Consider the following 20179-nt stretch of genomic DNA (forward strand, 5'->3'; position numbering starts at 1 on the left):
TTGGAGGAGATTTGAATATACCTCTTTTGATAAAAGACAGAAAAACTAAGTAGAAACTCAACAGAGACACAGAAGAACGAAACAACACAATCAACCAACATTTACACAGAACACGCAACCCAACAAACAGCACAATACACATTTTTTCCCAGGGTACCTACAATATCCTCTAAAATAAACCATATGTAGTGTCACAAAGCAAGTCTCAATAAAATTAAGACTTCAAAATACTACAAAGCATCTTTTTAGATCACAAAGTTTAAAAATTAGAAATCACCAACAGAAAGATCAAGGAAATAAAAGCAAATACATGGAAACTGTATAACACCCTGCTGAAAAGCTAATGGGTACTAGAACAACAATAACAAAAATAAAACACTTCCTTGACTCAAATGAGAATGAATACAATATACCAAAACCTGTAGGACACAGCAAAAGCAGTGCTTAGAGGGCAATTTATAGCAATAAATGCACATATCCCAAAAGAAGAAAAAAAATAAAATCAACACATTAACACATCTCCAACAATTGGGGAAAGGCCAGCTAAGAAACTACAGTCACCAGAGGAAAAGAAATAATGATGATTAGAGCAGAAATAAGTGAATTAAGAAGGAGAAGATACAGTATGCATAAGAAACAATATGGGTGACATCACAACAGAACCAATAAAAAGAAAAAGGATAAATACTATGAAGAATTGTATTCCAATAATTTTGAAAATCTAGAACAAATTGTCAGTGGTTCAATATCAACAGCCACTCCTTGGAAGCCCTGTATAGGGTTACCATGAGTTAGAACTGACTCGATGGCACATAACAAAAACAACCACAGGGAGAAAGCAAGATAACTATTGTGGCATGGAGGGGATCGCAATCATTGAGCTAAAACTAAACATATGATTTGTTGAATGCAAAACTAAAATCTTACTTGTAAACCTTCACTCAATTCACAATAAAAAAATTTAAAAAGAATGTTGGTGTACAGGTTTCTGTTTGTATTCCTATTTTACTTTTCCTGGGTTATATATACCAAGACTTGGGATTGCTAAATCATATGGTAATTCTACACTCAAATTTTTGAGGAACCACCAAACTGTCTTCCACAATGGCTGTAGTTTTACATCCCACCAGTAATGGATGAAGGCTGCATTTTCTTCACAACCTCGTCAACACCTGTTGTTTTCCATTTTTTCAATCATTGCTGTTCTAACAAAGATGAGGTAGTATCTCATTGCACTTTTAATTTTCATCTCCCTGGTGTGGCACTGCATTAACCAATGCGCCGAACTGCAAAGTCAGTTTGAACCACAAGGTCAGCAGTTCAAGCTCACCAGTCACTCCTCCGAAACCCTATACAGGGTCACTATGAGTCAGAAACAACTCAACAGTCCTTAACAACAGCAACAACAATAAATGGTTAATGGGAGTCCTAGTGTGGTGCTACAGGATAAGCACTGGACTGCTAACCACAACTTAGGCAGCTCAAACCCGCTGCTCCCTAGAAGTCCTATACAGGGTTGCTATGAGTTGGAACCAACTCGGCAACACTTAACAACAACAATGGTTAATGATATTGTCCATGATTTTCTGACTTCACTGAATTAAGATTGTTGCCTTCAGGCAGAGAATCTTTTTATAAAATTGCTGATGGTTTCACTTGTGCTGAAAGGGGATTCAGCTAGAGGCTTGTCCTTCCCTGAAACCCACAGAAAGCAACCACTCACAGTAATATCTTAACATTCTTTCCAAGCTACCAAATCAGTAGCTTAAAAATATTTTTTTTTTTACTATAACAGTCCAGTGCTTATCCTACAGCACCACACCAGGACTCCACAATAACCCACATTAAGAGACAAATTTTACAATGTGAACCAAAACATACACACAAGCTTCTTCTGCACACACACACACATATTTATATTTGTGTTTTATTCTCTTCTGAAGCCTCAGTTCCTGGCAAGTACTAGGTACTCACAAATATTTATTCAATTAATTCATGAATTTGTAGATGTACTACTGACATTGTTGTTGTTGTTAAGTGTCATCGAGTCAGTTCTGACCCATAGCGACCCTGTACATGATTTCCGAGGCTGTAAACCTTTACGGGAGCAGAAAGCCTCATCTTTCTCCCGCGGAGCAGCTGGTAGTTTCGAACTGCTGACCTTGAGATTCGCAGCCCGGTTTGTAACCACTACGCTACCAGAGCTCCTTACTACTGACATAACATTTTGTAAAATGACACTTAACCATACTAACTGCATTCTATTTCACGATGAGAGTGTCTGACTTCCTCTAGCTTCACAAGAGGAAGAAGAATCAAGATCAAGAGTCCAAACTGATTCCTGTGAGGGTGGAGATGAGACATACCTCCTCTCTACAATCTTTCTATCAATTCTACCACCAGCCAGCCCTCCCATAACACTCTATTTCTCTGTGTTGGGTTTTATCATTCATTGCAATGGCCACTGCGATGGTTAGAATTTTGTGTCGATTTGGCTGGACCAGAATTTTCAGCAGTGTAGCAGTTACAATGTAACCATTCCCCATGATGAGTTCTGATATAATGTAGTCCCTTCCCCCAGGATGTGACCTGATGTAATTCTCTTATGTGGTGTAAATCCTCACTTCTGAGATGGTAATGAGGCAGGAAGCAATCGCAATCGATAGGATTAGACTGTATCTTGAGTCAATCTCTTTTGAAATATAAAAGGAGAGAGAAATGAGTAGATAAAGAGGGACCTAAGGAACTCTGGTAGCGTAGTGGTTACGAGTTGGGCTGCTAACCTCAAGGTTAGCAGTTTGAAACTACCAGCCGTTCCATGGGAGAAAGATGAGGCTTTCTGCTCCTCTAAAGATTTACAGCCTCGGAAACCCTCTACAGGGTCACTATGAGTCGGAACCGACTCCACAATATGCTACCACCACCCCCACCACCACTAAGAAAGAGCAGGGAGTGGTGTGCATCATTTGGAATTGGGTTCTTGTACTGTGAGGTGCCTAGATCCAGGGAAAAACTGATGCCAAGACACATGGAGATCTCCAAGGAACACTGTGCCTACAGATGCTGAAAAGACACAAGGGCCTTTCTCTAGAGTCAGTGCTCTGAATTCTGACTTCCAGCATTCTAAATGGTAAGGGAGTAAAGTTCTTTTTGTTAAAGCCATCCACTTGTGGTATTTCTGCTATAGCACTACTAGATAACTGAGAGCCACACAGAACTCACAGACAATACTCATGATTATGGGGTTTATTAGGGAAGTCACAGGTAACAGTTCAGGATCAGGAACAAATCAGGATACAGTTCTTCTGTCAGGACAGTTTCTTCTCACCGTGCCCACACACAGGCCTTCTCTGGCCCTAGGCCCCTGTTGAGCTCAGGCAAGTGTTACAAAGCTCCTTAGCGCCTCCAATAAATGCCTAAAAGTACCCCATTCTGCTTGAAGACATTCAGCACTCTTGCTCCATGGGTCAGCATATCTGCTATAGCCACCTTGGTCTGTGGCCTGGGAAGCCCACCATGCCATCTCACATCAGTCTCCTGGTTCTGCTGCTTCTTCTCACCATCTCATGCTGTGTTCGGTGTTACAACCCTTGCTTTCTCTGTTTCCTGGGTCTAGAAGGTTCTTAACCCAGATCCAAAGGATATGTTCTACTCCCAACTCTTATTCTTGGTGGTAATGAATTCCTCTTTGCTCTGGGATTGGCTCTCTTAAGCCTAGCTCAATGGTAAAACTGATCAATCCTCTCTTTAGGGTTCCATATACCTTATTTGGATTCCTGGTGTGGAGGATCAGCACTGGACTGTGAACCACAAGGTCAGCAGTTAAAACCCACCAGCCGCTCCTCAGAAATCTTATACCGGGTCACTCTGAGTCAGAATTGACTCGCTGGCACTTAACAACAACATACCTTATTTGCATAGTCTGGCCCCCTCAAGATGCCATGTACCACATTTGCATTATTAACAAGCTGTCCAACCCCTTTGGTGGACCACATGCAAGTTATTTACATAATATTTACATATTTACATGCACGTTACAAGATCATGGCAGAAAGGCCATATAAAAATGATCCATTGCACCACACCAACCAAACCAGCGGAGCAGCTGGTAGTTTCGAACTGCTGACCTTGTGGTTTGCAGCCCGTTTCATAACCACTACGCTACCAGAACTCTGCTCCCGTAAAGATTTACAGCCTTGGAAACCCTGTTCAGGGTCGCTATGGGTAGGAACTGACTCAACGGCACTTAACAACAACAAAAGTGAGCCTTTCTGGAGTCCTGGTGTGGCACTGTGGGTTAATGTGCCAGACTGCAAAGCCATTTGAACTGCAAGGTTGGCAGTTTAAGCACACCAGCTGCTCGTTGGAAACCCTATACAGGGTCGCTATGGGTCGGAATCAACTTGACAGCACTTCACAACAACAGCAACAACAAATGAGCCTGTCTGTGGCTGCTACTCTGTATACTGTAAGGAATCCAACATCCGGCAATAAGTTTTGATCAAGGCTTTTGAAGTATTCCACACATCAAGGTGACTCCATTCCTGCGGGCATTGCTGCAGAGAATGACTCCCAGTAGTGATACTAGTTTAGAGCTGAGACCCAGAGAGGAGACAAGCTGCTCAAACTCCCATACCAGTAAATAACAAAGCTGGCTCCTGACCCAGGTCACCTGACTCAAGTCTTTGCAGTTCCCATGAAACCATTCTTCCTACCCAAGGCTTCCTAATGCCAACCAGCAGACTTCCAATCCTAGTTCCAATAATCAGACAACTCCTAGAATTTTTAAGATAATTTATTTCTCTTGTTTTGCTTTTAAAAAGTTAACAATAATAATCTTTAATGTAAATTATGTAAAATGACAGATTTCAATCTTCCCATACCTCCAAACACCATCCTTCCCCCTGTCCCTAAATTTCTAGATGAAAATCTCTGAGAAGGTGGAGGCTCACAGATAGGAGAATTCCCAATCCTAAAACCCTTCATTGGCCAGGTCAAAGCACTGAGGAAATAAATTAAGGGGAGAGGTGGTTCCTAGCTGGTTTTGTTTGCCTTTGTCTCACAGACCCAGCGGAAGAGTTTCTGGCAAGTGTTATCATTCCAGCCACCATTGTCAGTGAAGTGGGCACAGTCCTCGCCTCCTCCAAGGCCATACCAGTTGTCTGGCTGTTCTGGCCTCCAGTTTCTGAGGAGACAGAACACATGTGGGTATAACCCAGGAGGTCCACCCTTAGCCAAGTCCTGAGGAGTCCCTGGGACCAGCCAGGCTGAGCAGAGGGAACAGGGCTGTGGGAGAACACACACACTCACTTGAAGCCTGTCTGGTAGTCAGTACCGTCCACCCATGTCCAGGGCCCATTTTCATCGGTGAGGCCCATCCACGTGTTTATAAAGCCTGTGTGGAACTTGATAAAATTCTAGGGAGAAGAGGATGCTGGTGACTTCTCCCAAGATCAACCACCCTCCCAAATAAGGTTTTCTGGGGCCCTCACCTGTTCATTCCATGAGTTAACTACCACCAGGTGGGAGTCCAACAGCTGGCAGTACCTCTGTGCCTCGTGCCAGGGTTTCCCAGTGCGAGAGAACCAGTAGCAGCTGTCTTCGTGCTCCACCCAGTTAATGGGACAGCAGGTTTTCTGAGAGCCTGAGGAGGCAGAGAGGTGGTGTGGCTCTGAGATGGCACACAGCTACTTATGTACAGAAATGTGGGGCCAGGTGCTTCCACACACACTCCTCACCATTGCTCTTTACAGCGGCCATTTGACAAGACAGGGATTTCATGTCTTTCACCAGCTGCTGGAATGCCAGGACAATGTTAGAATGACCTGGAACACAGACAGATGGGCAGTGGAGACAGTGTCCTGAGTGTGGCTTCTGCTCAGTGAGTCCCTGGAGGTCAGGTGCTCATACATAGACCTCAGCTAAGGAATCATCATGCCTACCAAAACCTTCTCAAGGTAGAGAGGAGCAGGGGTCTCTGACCTGTTTTGACTTCCTGCATCTGTGTATCCAGCATGCTCTCCAGAGTAGTCACCTTGTCCTTCAAGCTTTGGGCTGGAAGGAAGTCCAGCTCAGCACCCATTAGGCTGCACCCCCCCCACCCCCGCTTTGTCCTAAACTCCCAGCCCCCACCCTTCCGCACATACTCTCGGAAGGTCTCTCACCTGCTTGTAGCTGTTCCTTGTGTTTCTCCACCTCAGCTCTCAAAGTCGTTAGCAATCCTTGAGAACGGTCATCTGGAGCACAGGGAGGTCAGTACCCAGGAGTCAGCTCCCACTCTCTCTCCCAGCCAGCCCTACCCACAATCCCCAGCTCACCCTCGGTTTTCAGTGCCTTGATCTCATCTGTGATGTTTGATGTGAAATTGAGGGAAGTTGTTCTCAGGGTCGACAGGTCCCACTGAAGCTTGGGAACTGATTAGTGGGATGGGCCAATCAGAGTCAAAATTGATGGTGTCCTCATTCTGTGCTAGATAGACGCTGAGCAGGGGACTTCACATGCGTCAGATTCAATCCTCATGCAGGCACTATTGTTATCCCACATTGCAGATGGGGAAACAGAGGCTTAGAGATTAAATGATTTGTTTACCCATTGCTGTCAAGTTGTTTCCAATTCTTGGCAACCTTATGTGCAGAATAGAACTGTTCTATAAAGTTGTTTGTTTTGTTTTGTTTACAGAAGCAGATTATCAGACCTTTCTGCCTCAGAACCTTTGGTGGATTCAAACCATCAACCTTTAGGTTGGCAGTTGAACATAAAACTATTTACGGTACCCATGGACTCTTAATTTTTCTGCATTACTCAACTAATAAGTGATAGAAGCAGAAATCAACCCTTTTTGTCGAACTTCAGCATGTCTACAACCATCCTTATCATGGATTCTTCACCGTCTCCATCGGTGCCCTCCATCGCTGTCCTCACCACTTTCATCACCCCATTCATGCCTCCACCATTTCATCACGCAGTAGCCCCATTATGGCTCGAATGACTTTGGCAGTATTGCCATGGTCATAACCCTGGTTGTTGTCCCCATAATTGCCTTGCTATGGTCACTATGCCCATCATTGCCCCTGCCATGATCCTCATCACCGTCCCCATCATTGTCTCAACACTGCACCTCATTATTGTCCCATCGCTCCCCCCTGTGACCCTCACTTTGTGATCCGATCACACAGATGATGATAAACAGGAGGAGGCTGAGGCCCAGGGAGAACAGGTGTAGGTAGGATCCAGAGCAGAAACGCTGCAGGAAGGATTGAAGAAGACACAGCCCTGTAGGAGGAGAGGGTGTCAGGAGGAGGGGAGCACAGGACCTGGGAGGGACAGGAGAAGATGGCTGGGAAAGCTGTCTAGGAATCAATGGGCACAGGCAAGCTAGGGGGAGGGCTGGACCAGGTGGATCGTGGGATGGGGTATGTTCAGGCCTTTGACTTTCTCCATTGTGGACCACCACAATACTCAAGACCCCCTCCCACCTCATAGGTGTGCACAGGCTGGGACAATGGTGACATGTAAAAGGGTCTATCATTACCACTCAGAGAGGTCACAGGAGGACACAGAGAACTGGAGGTTTTCCATGCCCTCACACTCACCTGTAATAGCAGGTAAGTAAATGAGTGTCCCTTCCAAACCCAACTACTCATCACCCCCTCACCCCACTCTAGCTCTTAATCCCCTCCCCACAGAGCCCAGATAACCAGGTCACATGTAATCCTCCCTGTCCCTGTCACTGTGAGAACCTCAGATCCTCTTTTCAGATGGGGATCAACAGAAGCTGGACCCTGACCCCCTCAAGAGCAGGGACCCCACCTGTATTCATGGTGACAGAGAATCCGTCCTAGACATATGGAAAGTGTGCTTTATGAGACACTGCTTCTCTGAGGCCTCATTCCCTCTTACCATTCCTAAACTTCTGGCTTCTCTCCTCCCTCTCCAGGGGTTGGAGGTGTTCATATTTCATTGACATGCTTGGACCCACACTGTCTCTGAGGCTTGCAGAGCTGAAATGAAAGCAGGGACAATGGCCTGGCTGGGGTAGGAGCATGGCCAAGGGACAGGCTTAGACTAGAGTTGGAACTGAGATGGAGAGTTGGAGTTACAGTAAGAGATGAGGTTCTGGTTGAGAATGAGCCCAAAGGGAGGACTAGGAATGGGAATGGACCTGAGTTTGCAGCTGAGGTAGGGAATGGAGTCAGGACTGGGGATTGGGTTGATTTTGGAATTGAAGATAAGGTTGAAACTAAAGTTGTTACGATGACTGGATCTGATTTGGAGGGCTAGAATTAAGATTGTGTCTTATGCTAGGATTGGGGTCAGTATGCATGTTGGACCATGGATGGAGCTGGCCCCAAAGCTTGGCCCTGAAACTGGAGAAAGAATAGGATTGAAGATCACCTTTTGACTGGGACTGGTGTAAAGATTCATGTTGTATCTGAAGTTAAAGCTCAGATTGAAGTTAAAGGAGTTGCTGCTGTTGCTAACTGCCGCTGACTCGGTTCCGACCCATAGCGACCCTGTATAGGGTTTCCAGCCTTGCAGTTCAAACAACTTTGCAGTCCAGCACATTAACCCATAGCACCACACCAGGATTCTAGTTAAAAGGAGTTGTTGTGAAGTGCCGTCGAGTCAGTTCCGACCCATAGTGACCCTGTATAGGGTTTCCAAGGAGTGACTGGTGAGCTTGAACCACCGACTTTGCAGTTCAAACAGCTTTGCAGCCCAGCGCATTAACCAGGACTCCAGTTAAAGGAGTAGCTGGAGTTTCTTTAGGTTAGTGTTGGGGACTAGGACTGGGACTAATGTTGGGGCTGAAGATAGGGCCGGGATTGGTCCAGAAATGGGACTAATTTGAGTAAGAGTTTGTAGCTGAGAATTGAAGCTGCTGTAATGCAATAAAAAATCCAGTGGAGAGAATAGTCTCAAATCTCCACTTAGTAATTAAATCCCCAATTATCCTCTTTATATTTCTTCCCATTTAGTTCTACACAAGACCCAAATCCCCCCTCTCTGTTTCCAAACCCTCCCTACCCCCTAACTCCCACCTATCTCAGACCATTTACCTGTGAAAAGTCTGGAGGTGTGATTCTTGGGTTCTTCGTGAAGCACAGTAACCAGAATTGGGAAGAACTAGGGTCAGAGGTGATCAAGAAGGATCCACACCAGTGACTGGTGTCCTACTACTGGTTTTTATATCTGAAAGCCCAAGCACTGAAATCTACAATATCTCACTTCCCTTACTTTGAACAATGAATAATAATGAGGATGCATTTAAATTGGATCAAAGGCAGATTGCTCATGTGTGTATGGGAGATGGGCTGGAGACAGTTTTGTCTCCTCCAGGGTGCGCCCTCTTCCTTCTAGTTACCCTGGCTTCTTCATTTTTACCAGTTGGGTAGGAGAACCACACCAGAGGGGTTAGGGTGTAGTTTTTTCTTTTTCCTCTACTCCAGAACTACTTTCACTTCCTGCCTCAGTTTCCCAGAGTTATTGGTATCGTTGAACACCTGGGTCCAAAGGAGACCATTTCTCTGCTCTTGCTCAAAACCAGTCTGAGTCCTGGCTCTAGCTTCCTGGGGAGGTGGGGGGTAGAAAGGGCTTGGGGAGTGGGGGTATCAGTCCTCATACCAGCTCATAAGATCACATTGTCAGAACCAACAGGATAGTAACAAACAACAGTGTGGCAGTTCTAGACATCAGGTTTTCCTTATCCCCAAGATTGTTTGTTAAATTTAAAGTCTCTGCTCTGAAGCTTACAGTGACTCTTTTGTTTTCTTTTGGAGGTTTGGTGGGGGAATTTCAAAGGGATAATCTGGAGAGATTTTCTTCAAGGATACATGACAATCATGGTGTCTTATTATGAAAAAGTTTTCAGGGAACTGAACTGGTAAGAAAAACGCCAACAAAATTGTATGAAGTAGCCAGCTGGTCTGAAAAGAGGGGAGGCATGTGAGAACTCCCAAACTTGCAGACAGTAGCTATTTGACCTAGCTTGGATGGCTTACTGACCAGAATTCGACCCGAGGAAGATAAAGAAGTATGATACAGGGAACAAGCATAAATTGCTATAACCTCATCAACTGGACCTTTGCTTATGGACGAAGCTGCCCAAAATTCCAACTGTGAACAGGGAAGGATTCTTCATTTCTAGGATCAAGCATGTCTCCTCAGTACACTGGGTTGATAGGGATGGGCAACTTAGACTTCAGCTATCAAAATTGTGGGGGGAGGGGTTATTGTAAAGGCACAAAGTGCCTGCCTTACAAGCTTTCATGAAGGTGCTTAGTGTCAGAATGAGGAGAGTAATTCAAAAACCCTACTGAATCGTTTTTCTCTTGTCCAGATGGGTCTGGTGATGAAGGGGATAGAATTTTATGATTCAATTGTGAGTAATTGTTATCAGGTCTAATGGCGTGTGTCACAACTATAAATGTAGAAAAAGTGCAACTATAAGGGGGGAACAGTTAATCTGTCATTTCAGGAACAGAGGACCATCAAGAGAGAAAAACTTGAGAGGAGTTAGGGATCCTAACCAGTGAGGGATCTTAACCAGAGACATCAACAACAAAGATGGCATCAGAGGGGATGGTGTAGAAATACAGAGCAGCAGAGGTCTATAGGTCCACGGAATGAGAAAAGCAGAGTGCCTGCGGGCAGGAGGCTGGCTTGCAAAATGTACCTTTTGGACATTTAAATGAATACATATTTTCAATGTGGTATGTGTACATTAAGGAGCTCTGGCAGCGTAGTGGTTACGAATCGGACTGCTAACCTCAAGGTTGGCAGTTCAAAACTACTAGCGGTTCCACAGGAGAAAGATGAGGAGGTCTGCTCCCCTAAAGATTTACAGCCTCAGAAACCCTTTGTAGGGTCACTGAGTCAGAAACGACTCCATGGTACTTAACATGTATACATTATGTAACAACATGTGTACATTAAAAAAGAAAAAAGGTAATAGAGGCAAATACTGTTGGCTAAGGGTGCTAAACGGATTGTAATCGTTACAATGATTTACTGAATGTAAAACTGATCATCTGTAAGTCTTCACTCACTCAATACACAATAAAAGCTTTTAAAAAAAATTGTGTGAGAAATTGTTTTTCATCACAACAATGCACCTATGCATTCTTTGAGGGTAACAAGAGCCCTCAAACTATGAGAAAACTATGAGAAGTTTAGTGGGAAACTTTACCCCATTCACCTTCCAGACATCACGTTGCCCCTTCAAACTATTTTTTGTTCCTTAAACTTGAAGAGCCTTGAAAAGGAACACAATTTGAGTACCCTGAGGAGGCCAAAAGCGGTCATTTTGACTGGTGTAAATCAAAGCACAGAATTCTTTGGGGAAGGGCTAGAAAGATGGAGACTCTGCCTTCCAAATGTACAGACATAGATATAGACTATATCGAGAAACAATAGCTTCACATTTTGATATTTCTGTTTAATAAGGTTTTTATGATTTTATAGTAATAATTTTTTACTTATCCTTTTTTTCTTTTCTATAGCTCTCAAATAACTGGAATTATATAATATGTATGCTTTTGAGATCTAGCTTCTTTCACTTGTCATAGTGTTTTTCAAATTCATTCATGTAATATCAATAGTCCATTGATTTTATTGCTAAGTAACAGTCCATTGTATGGATATATCACAATTTGCTTATCCATTCATATATTGATAGACATTTATGTTGTTTCCAGATTTTACCTATAATGAATAGAGTTACTATAAACATTTGGTACAACTCTTTATTTGGACATGTATTTTCATTTCTCATGGGTAAGTACATAACAGAGGGATTACTGTCTTGTAATAAATCCACTATCAACATTCATGGAAGAATAGTAACGGTACCATGAAACAGTCCAGGAACAGAGGATTCTAGGACCATTAAGGGAGAAGAGTATGAGTGGAATGTGGGACCCTATCCAGAGAAGCAGCAATACCAGAGATGGAGGCAGAGATGAGGACATGGAGAAAGAGAGCAGACTCATGGAAAAAGAAAGACTGAGTGCTGGTAGCCAGGAGGCAGGCTTACAAAATGTACCCTTTGGCTGTTTAAATTGTTACATATTCCTGAGTGTTTTGGTGTACATCCTCCCCAACCCCCACTCCCATGTGCAAAAAAAAAAAAGGGTATAGAAGCTGATGATGCACAGCAATTGTAATCATTGCAATGAAATAATGAGTGTAAGATCAATGTTCTCCCATGTAAACTATCACTCAATTCACAATAAAAAAACTTTTTTTTAAAGTACCATGGAGAAGAATAAACAAATCTGTGTTGGAAGAAACACAGCCGGGATGCTTCTTAGAAGCCAGGATGGTGAGCCGTCGTGTCTCATATTTCAGACATGTGATCAGGAGGGACCAGTCCCTAGAGAAGGACATCATGCTTGGTAAAGAGGAAGACTCACAAAGAGCTGGAATGACACAAAGGCAGCAGCAGTGGGCCCAAGTGTAACAGTGACTGTGAGGATGGCGCAGGACTAGGCCGTGTTCTGTTCTGTTGCGCAACAGGGTCACTATGACTTGGAACCTACTAGACGGCACCTAAAAACAACAAAAACTGGTAAGTATGTGCTCAAATTCCTAGGAAATTTATAAACTATTTCCAAAGTCTTTGTACCATTATACTTTCCTAAACGTAATGTATGAAAATTTCAGTTATCACACATTCTCATCTATAGTTGATATTTTCTAGATTTTTAATTTTATTCATTCTAATTGTGGTACTTTAGGATAAGCACTGGACTACTAGTCAAAAGGTCAGTGGTTCAAATTCATCAGCTACTCTTCGGAAACCCATTCCAGGATTATTATGAGTTAGAACCAATTTGACGGCACTTAACAACAACGAGCCGTCTGTGAAAGGAACCCTAGCGGCATTGTACATAAGCACTGAACTGCTAATCTCAAGGTCATCAGTTCAAACCAGCTGCTCCATGGGAGAAAGTTAAGGCTTTCTGCTTCTGTAAAGACGGATGGTCTCAGAAATCCTATACAGGGCTTCTATGAGTCAGAATTCAGTCAACGGCAAGTGATTAATATATTGGTCTGTTGCAGTATTTTATTGCAGTTTTAATTTGCATTTCCCTGATGACTAATGATGTTGAACATCTTTTTATAGACTTATTGACCTGTACATTAAAATATATCTTCTTTTGAGAAATTTCTGTTCAAAAGATTGCACATTTTAAAATCTCTTGTGTTATTATTTACTTGTAAAAAAGGCTTTATATGTTCTTGATGCAAGTCCTTTATCAGATGTAAGTACTATGAATATTTTCTACCTGTCAGCAGCTTGTCTTTTAATTTTATTAATGTCCTACAAGGAGCAGTTTTGTTTGTTTTTTATCTTTATGAAGTCCAATTTATCAATTGTTTTCTATTATGACTCACATTTTTGTGTCCTAGCTGAGAACTATTTGCATATACAAAGTTGCAAAGATATTCTGCTATGCTTCTTCTAAAATGCTTATGGTGTTGTTATGTGCCGTCGAGTCGGTTCCGACCCATAGCGACCCTATACAGGGTTTCCGAGGCTGTAAATCTTTATGGGAGCAGAAAGCCTCAGCTTTCTCCCGTGGAGCGGCTGGTAGTTTCGAACTGCTGACCTTAAGGTTTGCAGCCCAATTCGTAACCACTACGCTACCAGAGGATCAGTTTTTATGTATAAGTGTATGATCAGTATGCCACCACTCATCTGTCAATTTGTTGTACTGTGGTGGCTTCTATGTTGCTGTGATGTCACAAGCTATGCCACCAATATTTCAAATATCAGCAAGGTCACCCACAACAAATAGGTTTCAGTGGAGCTTCTAGACTAAGACAGACTAGGAGAAGGAAAGCAGACCATCTCTGAAAGGCCAGCCACTGAAAACTTACGACTAGTAGTAAAAGATTGTATGATGCAGTGCTGGAAGATGAGCCCCTCAGATTGAAAGGCACTCAAAACATGATTGGGGGAGAGTTGCCTCCTCAGAGTAGAGTCAACCTGAATGACATGAATGGAACAAAGTTTAAGAAAATTAAAACAGTCCCTGAAAGCCAAAATCTGACACTGAGTATATACCACCTAAATTAAGAAATGATCTGAAAAATAGATTAGATTGAATACTAATGACCAAAGAGCAGAGGAGGTATGGACTATTAAAAAGACAGGGAAGAAAGAAAACAACCAAAATGCATGTCAGAAGAGACTCTGAAACTTGCTCTTGAACAAAGAGAAGCTAAAGCAAATGGAAGAAATGATGACATAAAAGAGCCAAACAGAACATTTCAAACGGCAACTTGAAAAGATGAAGTAAGGTATTATTATGAAATCTGGAGTTAGAAAATCAAAAGGGAAAGAACTGAAGAAAAATTCAAGCCTAGAGTTGTAATATCAAAGGATTTTATGAACAAAATATTGAATGATGCTAATAGCAACAAAAGAATATGGAAGGCATACAAAGAAGCACTGTATCAAAATGAACTGGTCAACATTCAACCATTTGAAGTGATAGCATATAATGAAGAATCAATGATATAGAAGGAAGAAAACCAAGCTGCATTGAAGGGATTGGATAAGAACGAGATGCCAGGAACTGATGGAGTGAATACCAATTCAAATGCTTCAAGAAATGAATGTAGCAATGGAGGTGCTCACTCATCTATGCCAAAATGTTTAGAAGACCGATGTGTAGACAACCAACTAGAAGAGGTTCATATTTGTGGCCATTCAAAAGAAAGGGAACCCAAGAGAATATGGACATTATCTAATAATAGCATTAATTTCACATGCAAGTAACATTTGCCACAGATCATTCAAAAACAGTTGCAGCAGTACATTGATAGGAAGGTTTCAGAAATTCAAGCCAGATTTAGAAGAGGGCATGGAATGAGAGATAATCATTGCTGATGTCCGATGGATCTTGGCTGAAAGCAGAGAATATCAGAAAAAATGTTTGCTTGTTCTTTATTGACTATGCAAAGACTGTGTAGATCATAACATTGCGAAAAATGGAAATTCCAGAACACTTCATTGTTCTCACACAGAACCTGTATATAAACCAAGAGGCAGTTGTTAAAACACAAGGAGATACTGCATGGTTTAAACCATTAAAAATAGTTTATAAGGAAAGATGTGAACCAGGAGTATATCCTTTCACCATATTTATCCAATCTATATGCTGAGTAAATAGTTCAAGAGGCTGGATAATTTGAAGACAGATGTAGCATCAGGATTGGAAGAAGGCTTAATAACATCCTGAGTGCAAAAAACCACGTGGGGACCATATCTGACTTTCCCTGGTTTCACAAGGGGGAAAGAGAATTAAACTCAAAATCAGCCCAAGACTGATTTTTATGAAGCAAAAGTCATACATGCTTCTTCCCTACAACCTTCTTTATCCTATTCTGACACTAACCATCCCTCCCACAGCACTCTCTGCTTCACATCTAGGTATGCTAATCCATTGTAATGGCCACACAGAACTCATAACAGTACTCACAATTATGGGGTTTATTAGGGAGTGAACAGGATACAATTCAGGATCAAAAAAACAGCTCAGAACACAGCGGTTCTCGAGGCAGGAACACCTCTTCTCTGCCGTACTGCAGACATGCCTCACTCTTGTCTTCGGTTTCTTAGCCACAGGATGCCTTGACCTCTGCCCCAGTCCATGGACCTAGAGCTTGCAGCTCATCTATCTCTCCATGCCACCACCTCTGCTATTGTCTTTGCTGTCACTGTTTTCCTAGGCAGGGATCTCACACTCTACTCATGTTCTTCCTTCTTAATGGAACTGGGATTTTCGGTCTTTGTGTCTGATATGGCTCCTTTTAAATCTAGCTGGAGTGTAAAACTAACCAATCCCAGTCTTAGAGTCCTGTATATCTTATTTGCATCGTTCTACTCAATCACTTAAGGCGCTCTGGTAGCGTACTGGTTATGAATCAGGCTGCGAACTGCAAGGTCAGCAGTTCGAAACTACCAGCTGTTCTACAGGAGAAAGATGAGGCTTTCTGCTCCTGTAAAGATTTACAGCCTCGGAAACCTGTACAGGGTCGCTATGAGTCGGAATCAACTCCACAGCACGTAACAACAACAACTCAATCTCTTGTTGGGAATTAAGAAGGCTTTGGATAGAAAAGTCATATCAAGTAAATTCAAGGCACCACACTGTGATATATAGATGACATAACCTTGCTTGTGGAAATCAAAATGGATTTGAAGTACTTACTGATGAATTATACCACATTGTAAAAGGGGGAAAAAAATCCTCAGCACTGAACCAATGAACGACATCATGATAAGTGGAGAAAAGTCTGAAGTTGTCAAAGACTTCGTTTTCTTGGATCCATAATCAATGCTCTTGGAAGCAGCTGTCAAGAAATCAAGAGACATGTTGCATTGGACAAATCTGCTACAAGAGTCCTCTATAAAATGTTAAAGAACAAAGATGTCACTTTGAAGACTAAGGTGTAACTGACCCAAGCTATGGCATTGTCAATTGCCTCATATGCATGTGAAAGCTGGACACGGAACAAAGAAGAATTTATGAATTTGAATTACGATGTTGGTGAAAAATATTGAATATACCATGGACTGCCAAAAGAACAAACAAATCTGTTTTGGAAGAATTTATAGCCGAATGCTCCTTGGAAGTGAGATTTGGTCTCTTGTACTTTATCAGGAGACACCCGTCCCTGGAGAAGAGCATCATACTCGGTAAAGTGAAAGTTAAGTGAAAAAGAGGAAGACTCTCAATGAAATGGACTGACACAGTGGCTTCAACATAACAATTGTGAGGATGAAACAGGACCGGGAATTCTTTCCCTCTGATGTACGTGGCGCCACTATGAGTTGGAACAGATTTGTCAGCACCTAATAACAATATGATCAGTTATAGAGTCCATTTTTTTCATTAATAATTATTTCAGCACTCTTTGTCCACATTTAATTACCTTGACACCTTTGTCAAAAACCAACTGTGTTGACCCATGTCTGCATTTTCTATTCTGTTCCACTAATCTATATTCCATCTTTATTCAAGTCCTATAGTTTTGTTTTGTTTTTTACTGTAACTTCGTACTAGATCTTGAAGTCCTATAGTGTTAAGTCCGCCCACATTATTGTGCATTTCCAAAACTGCTTTATCTATTGTGGGTCCTTTATATTTCCACATCAGTTTTAGAATCAGCTTATCAATTTCTCTAACAGGGGAAAAAAAAGCCTATGGGGATTTTGATTGGGAATGTACTGAATATATAAATGAACTTTGGGTGAACTGACATTGTAACAACATTAAGCCTTTTGATCTATAAAAATGGCATATCAATTAATGCGGTTTTCTAATTCTAGGGGAAACAAGCTATTTTATATCTACCCATATATTTACCATTTCTGATGCTCTTCATTTCTTCATATAGATCCAAGTTTTTGTCTGGTATGATTTCTTCTACCTGAAGAACTCCCTTTAAGATCATGAACACTGATTGCCAGTGCAACTTTATTCTTGCCAGCCAGCATTTGTGTCTCTTTGTCAGCAAACTGCTCTCAAGTAGTTTCTTCTGATAATATTCCTTCCATATCAAGCAATTTCTTTACAATGATGAACACTGATCCCCAGTGTTTTTAATCTTACCAGTCAGCACCTGTGTCTCTTTGTCAGCAGAGTGCCGTCAAACTGTTTCATCTGGATACACAGAGAGATGGAAAAACCTTGAAGTTATGTTCTCCCCAGCCACCAGCCCCAAAGACATCACTGCCATTGAGTCAATTCCAACTCATGGCGACCCCAGGGGTTACAGAGCTCCACAGGCTTTTCGTGGTTGTAATCGTTACAGAAGGAGAACATCAAGTCTTTCTTGTTGATTTGCTGGATAGATTCAAACGCCAACCTTTTGGTTAGTAACCACCCAGAGACTTGTCCCCACTGTTGTTGTTGTTGTTAAGTGCCGTCGAGTCGGTTTCGACCCATAGCGACCCTGAACAGGGTTTCCGAGGCTGTAAATCTTTACGGGAGCAGATCGCCTCATCTTTCTCCCACGGAGCAGCTGGTAGTTTCGAACTGCGGACCTTGCGGTTCGCAGCCCAATTCGTAACCACTACGCTACCAGAGCTCCTTGTCCCCACTAGAAGCTCTTAACAAATGACTGTTAAGTGCAAGGTTAAGAATACTCCAGCTCTCTTCTCTGTTGGGGATAAGTCTGAGGTGTGACTGGCCTACACTGTCTTTATTACATACCTGTGGGATTGACCTAATGTTTAATGTTACACCACCACACGAGCATCAATACCACCACCATTGGGTTTGTTTGATGTTGCTGGAACTGTTTCCTAATGAGGATTTACTAGAATCCTCATCTCTTAGTCAGCTTCTATTGCATACTTGTTTTACTTCCGTCCCTTCTTTTTGTTCCCCAACCCATTTTTCCTAGAAATATTTCCCAATGAATAACTTTTACAAGAATTGTCCTCTCAGGATCTTCTGAAAACACTAGAACAGGAATCATGAACTGTTTTGGTTTTCCTCATTTTGTTCTCTTCTTCTTTCTATATTAATCTTCAAGAGTTGAAGCAAGGGAGAGCAGAATTCAAGGAGAAGAGGCCCATGAGCTGATGCCATTGTGGCAGTCAGGATGCTCTTCATTGTGAGCATGCAAATACTGACCTTTCATAGAAGTCTATTATTGGAAGGTCCTCAGAAACACCCATGGAATCAGCAGTGATCTGACCACAGCAGTCCCTCAAGAGGATGATGAACACTCTGGCTGCCCTCTGTGATGTTCACCATGAGTTCCTGTCCCAATATGCAGCTGTATTTTTACAGCCTCTTGTGCCTCTCTATGATGCAATTCTCTTGGACAGCATCCTTTTGTTTTAAAACAACTCAGGCCTGATATCCGTGGTTTCCAATAGGTCCCCATATTCTCTGACATCCTTGCTCTGCCAGACAGCTAGGGCATCTAGATCAACTTATGCATGGGGAAACTCCATCCAAAGTTTTTACTCACAGACTTCTACAATCAAGAAACAAGGATGAACTTTTCCTCTTGCTGAAACCCACCTTTTAGTAATTCTTTCAATTAAAGTCAAACTTCTAATCTTTGGGGTACAGGAGAAGTGAAGATGACAAACCAGCACAAGGCTTCAGGAACTGATGAAATGCACACTGAAATCTTTCAACAAACTGTCACAGCACTGGAAGCACTCTTTCAGCTATGCCAAGAAATTCAGAAGACAGCTACCTGGCCATCTGACTGCAAGAGATTCCTATTTGTGCCCATTCCAAAGAGAGGTGGCCCAATAGAATGCGGAAGTCATTGGAAAATACCATTAATATTACATGCAAGTAAAATTTTGCTCAAGATAATTCAAAAATGGCTGCAACAGTGCATTGACAGGGACCTGGGTTCAGACGAAGACATGGCTCAAGGACTATCATTGCTGACGTCAGATGAGTCTCGGCAGAAAGATGTTTACTTGTGCTTTGTTGACTAAGCAAAGGTTTTTGACTGTGTGTATCATTACAAGCTATGGATAACACTGCGAGGAATGAGTATCCCAGAACATTTATTTGTGCTCTTCAGGAACTTGCACACAGACCAGGAAGCAGTTGTTTGAACAGAACAATGGGGCACTGAATGGTTTAATATCAGGAAAAGTATGCGCCAGGGTTGTATTCTTTCACTATACTTGATAATTCAATCTGTATGCTGAGAAAATACTCTGAGAAACTGAACTATATGAAAAAGAAGGTGACATCAGGATTGAAGGAAGATTCATTAACAGCCTGTGATATGCAGATGATACAACCTCACTTCCTGAAAGTGAGAAGAGAACTTAAATGAGAAGAGAACTTAAAATACTTACTAACCACGTGGGCGCCAAGGCTCAGTGTGCGCGGCGGCCGTGGCGGCGGCTGTGTGGGGTTGCGTCCGTTGGGATGCCCGGGAGATGCTGATCCACTGGGCAACTGGGCGGACAGGCAACAAACTAGTGGGCAGAAACGAGCTCTAAGTGGAGAGCCTGGTTCCGTCCTCCAGTCGGCCCGCAGCCCGGTCGGCCGTCGCCCCCCCGCCCCCACCAGCAAACCGACGCCTGGGGCGCACAGCGTCCTGCACTTCTTTTCCCAGCATCCGCCTCCGGGACCATGGGGAAGCATGAGCAGATCCTGGTTTTCGACCCGCCCAC

The 20179-nt window shown here is 42.6% G+C and overlaps 2 pseudogenes; one reads left to right on the forward strand and one right to left on the reverse strand.

Moving 5' to 3' along the window:
* Positions 1-4918: 4918 nt before the first annotated feature.
* LOC102819014 lies at positions 4919-20124 on the reverse strand (annotated as a pseudogene).
* A 2-nt stretch (positions 20125-20126) lies between these two features.
* The window catches only part of LOC102819386, a 1115-nt pseudogene continuing 1062 nt past the window's right edge, over positions 20127-20179 (forward strand).

The sequence above is a fragment of the Chrysochloris asiatica genome, unplaced genomic scaffold, assembly GCF_000296735.1.
Source record: "Chrysochloris asiatica unplaced genomic scaffold, ChrAsi1.0 scaffold00054, whole genome shotgun sequence".
Taxonomy (NCBI): domain Eukaryota; kingdom Metazoa; phylum Chordata; class Mammalia; order Afrosoricida; family Chrysochloridae; genus Chrysochloris; species Chrysochloris asiatica.